Here is a 10,127-nt window from a genome sequence, read left to right on the forward strand (position 1 = left end):
GTGTCCTGGATAGTTTAAGACTAAACCCACTTGCAAAGAAAATATGTCAGGGTCTAATTGTGCAACAATGCCGAAGGTTTAATCTCACACGCAATGAACCACTTTCAGGTAATGGCAGAAGGATATGTTCCCCTAACTTGCAAGACCTAGGAATTCAAGGTTCTTACAGGAGTGCTTCTGTGCATGTTTTGCCCAGGAAAATCTGCTTGGGATTTGAACCCACAATCTTTTGGTTTGTAGTACACTGTTCTGTCCACAATGCCATTAGTCCACTGCTGCAACAGAAGAGTAATAATAGGGTTCAGATTGTGCTTCAGACAAATTAGACTTCAGGAAAATACTTTCCTTGAGGTTGAAAAGACATCCTGGAATAGAATATTTGGACATGTTGAACATTTATAAGAATAAAAGGTTTTCTTGTTGTGATAGCCTTTTCAGCACGGTCTTTATCCTCTTTTACTACTTTTACTACTATCTCTTTTGTATTCATATTCATATTTTTTTTTTTTATGTTTTCATTCTAGTTCTGTTTTTAACCTCATGTGCATGGAGTGTCTACTATTGTTACATTATCCAATTATTGATATAGGTTATGTATCATGTTCATTTTGTAAACTTTCTAACATTTGTGGGCCTACTGGAAGTGTATAATCTGTCTCCCAAAATGTAGCCATGAGGGCGTCATTTAATGAGTGAGGACATGGGTGAGTGTCCCAAGTGAGAGCACATCAAACAGTGAGTACTGTGATTTTAATCCTTATAGTAAAATGCTTAATGTCATCCTGATTGTAAAAGATGCCATCATATCAATGACACCATTGCTCAGATAAATGAAATACGGGGAAACACTAAAACAGATCAAACTTCTTTTTATTTTTTAAGTATCCATTTGGTAAGGAAGTTCACGCTACGAACATTATACTTTTAACGTTGTATTCACGTAAATAGGCAACATTTACAACATTTACCATTTACTATAAATAGGCAACTATTATTTTCAACTGTGAGATGGTATGATGCCAACCGTCAACTGCCAATGTTAAGAAAAAGTTCACTTTCAACCCATGTGCGATCATGAAGCAACGTTAGATGAGGAGCATTAAATGACAAGCTTAAGTCAGCGTTGATGGAACTTGATATGTTATGTGATAACCATCACATAACGTCTCATAAACTGTTAAGTATTCTATGTATATGATAAATAAACTTTGATTTGATTTGATTTGATTTGATTAGTCCATTAGTACATGTCCAACCAACATGTGACTAACCAAAAACCATCAAAAAACAATGTCAATACAATATTGCAAATTTTGTAAAAAAAAGATTTTGTAAAAAAAGGATCCATCATTTTAATTATTGCACTGTACTCATGTACACATCTCTGCTGTTGGAATTGTGTTGTTTAGAAATATTATATAAGGTTTCTGATGAGCATACAGTAGGCTTAGTTGAGATGTGTTATTTTTTTTTTTTTTTAAGCCAACTCATTATAGGCTTATATAAGCCCATCATGCCGACAAATCCAGTTTTGGATACAAAAATGTTTGATGGAATGGCAGATTGGAGAATCCGCCAGAGAAATTCCCCAGTCTCTTTGGTGGGGGGGGGGGGGTGGCATGTAGAGCAGCCTCCATGAGGGAGAGGTCTCCTATGAGACCTGCCAGGGAGGGAGAGAGAGGGGGAGAGGGAGAGGGAGGAGGGAGAGGAGACTGAGACAGAGAAAGAGAGAGAGAGGGAGACAGAGAGAGACAGAGAGAGACAGAGAGAGAGAGAGCGAGAGAGAGAGAGAGAGAGACAGAGAGAGACAGAGAGAGAGAGAGAGAGAGAGAGAGAGCAGCCAGGCCACATGGTGAGCCACTCAGTGGTCCTCAGGAGTCTGGGGTTCCTCCAGGCTGGTCACAGCGGGAGAGACAGAATGCCAATGCAAACAGTACTTACCTCAGTCATGTGGTATTTCAGCCCAAATTACCCCTTACATAACACACACCACCCTGACCCTTCTGCTCGAGCAGAGCAGAACAGTGACTAATGTCTGCGTGACAAATCCAGTGGCCCACCTTCGTCTATGACTCGTGATGGCTGGCTTCGGGCTCTGACTGACATCGTTTTTAGAAGCAAACTCGTACAACTGGGAGGGGATATGGACTAGGTATACTGTAGGGGCAGTAACGCAACACACGAAATATGTTGACTTTGTCATTCCAAAGGCACTTATTTTGTACTGATGTTCTCATTGTAGTGGATGATGAATGTGATTGCAGTGCAAATGGCTCCTGCCTCTGGGTTCTTCCCAGTGTGAGGAGCCTCCCCCCCCCCAGCTCAGTGTAGGGTAGCTGATGTGTAGAAATCCTCCAGCCACTCCTGGTCTGCTTCAGCCACCTCAGCAGCCCTTCCTCCCCTCACACTGGTCTCTCTCTCTCTCTCTCTCTCTCTCTCTCTCTCTCTCTCTCTCTCTCTCTCTCTCTCTCTCCACTGCTCTCTTACCTACTCACCCCAGAGCAATTAAAACACACTGATTCGGCGAATGAGGAGCGAAATCAAAGGTGTGAAGCAGTGAATGAGCTCAGCTGGAAAGCCAGAGACAACACAGGAGAGGCTGTGCTCACACACACACACACACACACACACACACACACACACTCAGAATGAATACAGTACCACATTAAAACACACATAAGAGTTCAGCATTTGTCCCCATGCTTACTGTAGATAAAGATAGCACTTGACACCAAAGGCAATGTTTGTGTGTGAAATAGCCTTTCAGGTTTTGGGATGTGAAAAAAAGTGATCACATCTTTCAAAGGTACTGCATTGGCGGTGGTAAAAAAAAGAAAAAAGAAAAAAGGAAAGTGGGTCAAGGATCTGCTGAGAGAAGAAGAATGAAGCAGGTGGTTTACTTCGTCAAACTCTGACTAACTCAACGGAAAAAAGAAACTCAGCAGAGAAGGAAGAAATACTCCGTACCAGCAGGTGTATGAGCTCAGCTCTGCCGTCTCCGCTCCATCCCTCCATTCCCCCCCTCTCTCGGATTTGCCACCCTCCCCCCACAAACGAAGAGAGGAGAGCTGACAGAGCATGTCGTTAGAGGGAGGGATAGAGAGAACCGAGAGAGAGAGAGGGGGGGATGGAGAGGGAGAGAAGAAGGGAGGAGAGACTGAACAAACCAGAAAGTTTGCATTTCTCTTTGCAGTCTCTACTTTTGGGGAAAGTAAAGTAGAGAGAGAGGGGGGGGGGGGGGTCTATGCATACAAATGTTTGTAATTTCCGAATGGTGAAACCAATATGTACACAAATATCAAATAAAAGCTGAGAACCTCATTGTCCCATTACTTACAGTACGCATGGCACTGTATATGGCTACCTTTGGAAAGATTTATAAGAACTTTGGTCGACTAACGGCTGGAGTTCAGAGCTACAAGCGACATCTGAGAGGAAGCTATGAGTTCAGTCTCCCTTCACACATCCAACCTGCCTAGGATCAACATTATGATAGAAATGTACAAAAATAATGTAATTTTCTTTTTTAAACTAAACACTGACGGTTTGAATATAATATACGCCATTTAGCTGACACTTTTATCCAAAATGACTTACATTGCAGTGAGTGCAGACATTTCAGTATATATGGTCCCAGCAGGAATCAAACCCACAACCTAAGCGTTGTTAGCGCCATGCTCTACCAACTGAGCCACAGAGGACCACGTTTCAGGCAGTTTCTGTGGTACAGAATGCATGTCAGAACACAGTATAACCAAACACTCCATCAGGGGAGGCCGGTGGAGGTAGAAATCGGAGGAACGGGCTCATTGTAAATGCATGAAATGGAGTGAAGAACGGTATCAAACACACAATGTGTCCATGTTTCAACCTCAGTACACCTGAGTCAGCAGAGAGACACATCAACTCAGCAGTTGCTCTAGTTCCAGAGACTGTTCACAACAAACATTGCAGGAGACCCAGTATTACTAGTGAGCATTAACGCGGCTCATTGCTTGCTGTCAGTCTCCGTCCTCAGGGTCTCGGCTGCCTAGCCCTCTCCCCAGTGCCATCGTGGTAGTTATTAACATCCTAATGGCAGACAAGGTGGGCTGAGCAGGCTCCTCCACCCTGCGTAATCAAGACGGATCCCCTCCTGTCAGCCAAAGCCGCCAGTAATCACATAAGACCCCAGCACACTCAGACGAATCCTGCTTAATAAAATGGACAGAAATAGACAATGTCAGTGGGCAGCCGCCCTGTATGTGTGTGTGTGTGTGTGTGTGTGTGTGTGTGTGTGTGTGTGTGTGTGTGTGTGTGTGTGTGTGTGTGTGTGTGTGTGTGTGTGTGTGTGTGTGATGACGCAGGAGGGGAGGCTTTAATAACCCCTGTTTTTTTTTTGGGATAACCCGGCCACTGTGGGTTGCTGTGCCACGTGTCTGAGGGATACAGAGGGCAGTGAGGCTGGTTGTGAGAAGTAGGTGGGCTTACTAGATAACACTGCAGGTGCATTCAATCTCCCAACCCCCCAACTCCCCCACCCCCCACACCCCCACCTCCCACCCGCCACCGCCCACTCCCACCCCCACCCCCTACCCCACCCCCCTCTAGACATTATGATCTGGGTTCAAGGCAATTAACCTTCAAACATTAGGATGGGGGTGGGGAGGGGGGGGGGGGGGCTTGGGGCTGCTGCTGACAGGTCCACCATTCCATCCTTCGTGTGTGTGTGTGTGTGTGTGTGTGTGTGTGTGTGTGTGTGTGTGTGTGTGTGTAAACAGGGGAACCAGAAGAAAAGGCTGACAGGTGTGAGCCAAAGGTTAATTTCGCAAACAATATTCTGTAGTGATCTTGTTTGGGTGAAAGGCCACTGAGGAGCAGCCACTGAATTGTGGAACATGAGCGTGCTCAGATGGAAGCATCTATCAAAACACCCTTATGAAGGATGGAGGCTTGATGCTAGAGCATATTTACATATTCATATGTAAATATGACCGACCGACCATCATCGTACATCTCTCTAACTGTTGTGGAGCTCCTTGAGCAAATACTGATGTTGGGAAATGATCATGCACACACTGAAATATTGATCAATACTACCCTGTCGGGAGCACATTGATAACTCCTTACTAACTACTTTTTTGTAATAACACATTTGATACATACATACAACTGTTATTGTATTTATCGATGGATGCAATGTAGAGATAGTAAAAGAAAAATAGAATGGTTTACTGAATCCTTTTATGATAATGCAGTATTCGACAATCTCAAAATGGTGACAAAAAAATCCCCAAAGGAGCCGGCAGAAGAAACAACCTCATGGAGGCATTTGATTTAAGGGCTTGGTGTAAACGATAAAGCCTCCTCTCTTGGCAACGTTCCTCAGCGTTGAGTTGTGAAGTGTTCCCTCAACGCGGGTCAGGGCTCCATTAAAGTGTGAGGGGAAGCGCAATGACGCAGTGCCCTTGGGGGGAAAGAAGCGGCGTGGTGTTGGAGCCCTTCATCAGTAAAGACAGAGGCAGGCTTGGAGGGGCCGCAGTCTGTCTCTACCAAGCGTCAACCTGTCGTAGGGGCACAGTCGCAGATTGATCACCTGCGTTTCCCTGCCCTCATTCATGTGGCTTGTAATTGCCTGGCCAAACCACAACCTGGGCGACACACCTGCTCGTGAAAGTGTTTCTACTTCAGAAAGTACTTCTTCTACATCTGGGACACAAACACACACGCACACACGCACACACACGCACACACGCACACACACACACACACACACACACACACACACACACACACACACACACACACACACACACACACACACACACACACACACACACACACACACACACACGCACCTGCATACTGGGGACACAAAGTACATTTTGTGCCCAGGTAAACTATAAGGCCTTAATCACTGGCTGTGGTTTGTTAGTTGTAAGTGGTGAGTCACTGATGTTGATGAGCGCAGCAAAAAATCTTGAAGCTAATGATGTTATCGGATTCCGTATCGTTAATGAGCACCATCTCTGGGGACCTTTAAATATGTCCCCAAAAGTCACAGCACCAATTAAACAAACTGGGAGAATGTGTCACTTAATTCAATCGTGTGGCCTTTGGGGAGTATTAAGTTTGGGGCTTAAGACAGGGGAGAGAGTGGCCCAGATTCCCTGTCACGTGTAGTGGCTCTCTCCCCCTCTCTCTACCTCTCCCTCTCCCTCCCCCTCTCCCTTAACCTCTCCCTCTCTCCCTCTCTTTCTCTCTCACTCCTAATAAGACACAGTGCAGCCAGTCTCACGAGCGCTCAGCACCACTTTCCTTCTCCCTTCAATTATTCACCTGCATGCTGTTTATAAGAGGGCTGTGAAGAGCCACACTTCAGTACATACAATATCATGAGATGGCAACCGCTGAAGACTGGAAAGATGTGAGCATGTGCAAGCATTTGATTGTCTGTGTGTGTGTGTGTGTGTGTGTGTGTGTGTGTGTGTGTGTGTGTGTGTGTGTGTGAGAGAGAGAGAGAGAGAGAAAGAGAGCGAGAGAGAGAGAGAAAGTTAGCGGGAACAGATTATTAATTAGTCATTCTATGGCTGAGAGAGATTATTGAGGATAAATGGAGATGTCGGACTAGATGGATGAACCATTCAAATAGTGGAGTAAATGTAGTCTTTATCTGTCAGTGTCTTTTATCTCCCAGCTTTCACGGCGGTTATGAAAGAAGCATAATTCAATTTGTGAGGTCTCTCCCTTGTTGTCACTCTCTTTCCCACATATTTGAGCAACAGTTCAACAAGTCAGGTAATAAAGAAGACAAAAACGATTTGAATTGGGTATTTTAATGAAAAAGAAAAGCTCTAAAAACATTTTTCACTGGCTAGTACCATTATTGTACAATGTAAGTCATACTGTACTGTTTGTGGTATTGGTTCAGTTACAGTTTTCACCTTCAATTAAAATTCTCTTCATACAGTACATTACTATTCTAAGTAAAGGTACAATAAACTACCCAATTTGTTTTATATATCATCTCCAAGTATCAAAGTCACCAGAGGTACTGTACTGTTGCCTACATAGCGTTTTATCACTTTAATAATTGTCATACTAAACAATACTTTCATCAAGACATTTGGAGAGTAAACCTGACTAAAGACCTACGGTAACAGTTAACACTGCTAAAATCTCTCTTACATTATGTCATAATGCTATGTAAATCGATCTAAAGAAACCTATTAAAAATGTAATGCTCAACAGACAAAGACTTTGCAGAAAAAGTTAAGGACTGTACGAGAGGCGTCACACAATATGAGAGCTTTGCACTGTCCCGTCCTAAAATACAATCACGTCTCACCATGAGGTGTCAGTGCAATCAAGGCAGCATCAATCAATCATCATCAAACTCAATCATGCTCCAATCTGAGCACCAGGCACCCTCTCGGTAGGGTACAGTGGCAGAGCAACGGGGGACGAGACACATCTATTACCGCTAGGGGAGTGGATTGAAATGTCTTATTTTCTCACGGGGTGACAAAGACTTTCATTTGGAATTAATAGAACACACGAGGCGTGTTAAGATGAATGTCTTGATTTGTGTAATTATACTCCCCTGAAATGGGAAACGCCTGCGTCATTGGGCCAGAACGATAAGTCATTTCGGAGCGCGTGCTTTGCCAGGTCGTAATGCATCAGCTTTCGTCTGTACGGTGTATGGCCGAGAGGAACTTCTCATTTGCGAGACTTTCTCTTGCAATCTCAAACTTATTATAAAGCCTTAGCACGCCTGTCTTCTCATGCCAGATATCCTACAGAGAAACGCCATGGAACCTTTTATGATACTGTTGATGTCATTGCTTTGTTCTCTCTAGTCCACATATCATTAGTAGTAAATAGTCCTCTGCTTCCTCCTCTGCCGACAGATCTTTAAAATTCCGTTTGATGATACACACCACTGTAAAGACGGGAGTTTGGCTTTGGAGTTTGGCTTTGTTAGGCAAGAACAAAGACCACCATCTTTCTTGTGTTAAAAGTTCTATAAAACCAAATGAATAATGTATTACATAAATGTGGATGACAACAAACAAAGCAATGGCATCAGATATGACTCATATATAGTCCCATTAGAGGCGGTAACCGTTAATGGCTTGGTGCTTCAAAGCTTAATTTGAGCCTTTAGCTTTGCCCTTCAGACAGATATCACAGAGAACCAATGTGCAGAGCAGGAAGCAGAAAGTCACTTAAGATGCATCTAAAAGACCGGTGCATGGGATGATCACACACACACGCACGTGCACGCGCACGCACACATGCACACACACACACACAGTGCTTTTTGTTGCATTCCTACTGACTTGACTGCACAGCAGTAGGCTACCACACTTGAAATGCTTGTGCAATATTGCTCTATATCCCTCCATCTCTCTCTCTCTCTCTCTCTCTCTCTCTCTCTCTCTCTCTCTCTCTCTCTCTCTCTCTCTCTCTCTCTCTCTCATTCCATGTTACAGTATAGTCAGTGATCAGTGGAACTGGTGGAGGTAGAAATCGGAAGAGGGGCTCATTTTATTGCTCATTCCTCATCCCATACCATGCATTACAATGAGCCTGTCCTCCGATTTCTACCTCCACCAGCCTCCACTGTCAGTGACAGAATCAGGTTTAGGGAACCAGTACAGTACAATGTCCTGTTAATATCAAAACAATGCAAAGTCAATGCAAAGAGTATTCTAATAAGAGTACAGAGTAAATGTTACAAAGTCTATTGCTACACAGTAGAGTTTGAAATAAGGTGACACGTACATGTAGATAGATGCAAATCGAAATAGACATGTTAGGAATTCCACTCATCCTGATCTTAATGATTAAAGTCAGTTACAAACAAACAGCTCAGAAATGTGACGTGTCAGTCGCTTTACAATAGATTCTCATGTGATCCTTCTGACCCAAACAAACAATCACACAATGACAGTCAGCACATTTGGACATGTCAGTCAATCTAGTGTTGGAGTTCTACCCTATATATCGGCAGACAGTCCCCTATGGAGAGGTCAACTCCAACACAAGACTCTGCAGAGAAACGTTAATCAACATATTGATTTACATGGGGCAAAGGTCTCGCTCACAGAGAGAATCCTAATTCTCCTGCAGGAATGAGCGTTGTATTGTACATAACAGTTTTGCTCCATTTCTTGGTAAATGCACTTACATACAGTATACACAACAAATCAAATTGAATGTTGACTGTATGTTCATATATTCTGTAATATTGATACGCCAGTCAGAAATGATTGAAATGCAGGAAAACAGAATTCATGAATAACAATTGAGACCTTCCTCATTCCAGAAAGGTCAACACATTGTGGCGTGAATACACTTGTGTACACTATCACTAGGGATTAAAAGCTACAGTATCTGGTCAAGGAAAATAAAGCAAATAGCCCCCATTTGCCCTCTTCTCTGTCTCTTCCCATCTGCAGTACGGTACAGTGTGTCCACATGGATGCATAAAGATCAGAACACAAGCCGCTTCAACATCCCACTCTTTGATCCCTCAAGCTAAGAGCAAACACAGATGCAATGAACACTCCTCAGAGTTCAGTGCCGTTGGAGTTGCAGCCCTGTTACACACACACACACACAAACACAAACACACACACTTTAGGAAGAATGCCAAGCTTATTTGTTCTGCTGGAACAGTTTAGAGAGGAAACGAGAATAGCTTCCTCAGTTGTGTTATTCTGCGAGCACTTGAGCACAAGAGAACGTTGAGAGATCTATCTAAATGTCATCCATCCCCCTTCACACACGTATGCCTATCCACTCCTCCCACTTTGTCTCAGAGGCAGAAGAAAACTCAACAGCAGAATCATAAAGAATAACGTGACTGCCACACTGTACGGCATGACTGACGTGATATGAGGGCTGCTGCAGACTTGGTTTGAGTTCAAAGTGTTTGGAATGGAGACGGATGCCCAAAAACAGCACGACGAAAATATCCCCGCCTCACCATCCATCATAATCCAATTCGTACCAATCTGGGTAAAAAAAAGGTGGTTTCAAATAGAGCGCTGTGACAGACACGTTCTGTTGATGTCTCGTCTGCTCTCCTCGTTTTTGGTTGGTGCTGTTGTGCCTCTGTAATAAGTCATTCGGATGTG

Source organism: Argentina silus, assembly GCF_951799395.1.
Source record: "Argentina silus genome assembly, chromosome: 7".
NCBI classification, from domain to species: Eukaryota; Metazoa; Chordata; class Actinopteri; order Argentiniformes; family Argentinidae; genus Argentina; species Argentina silus.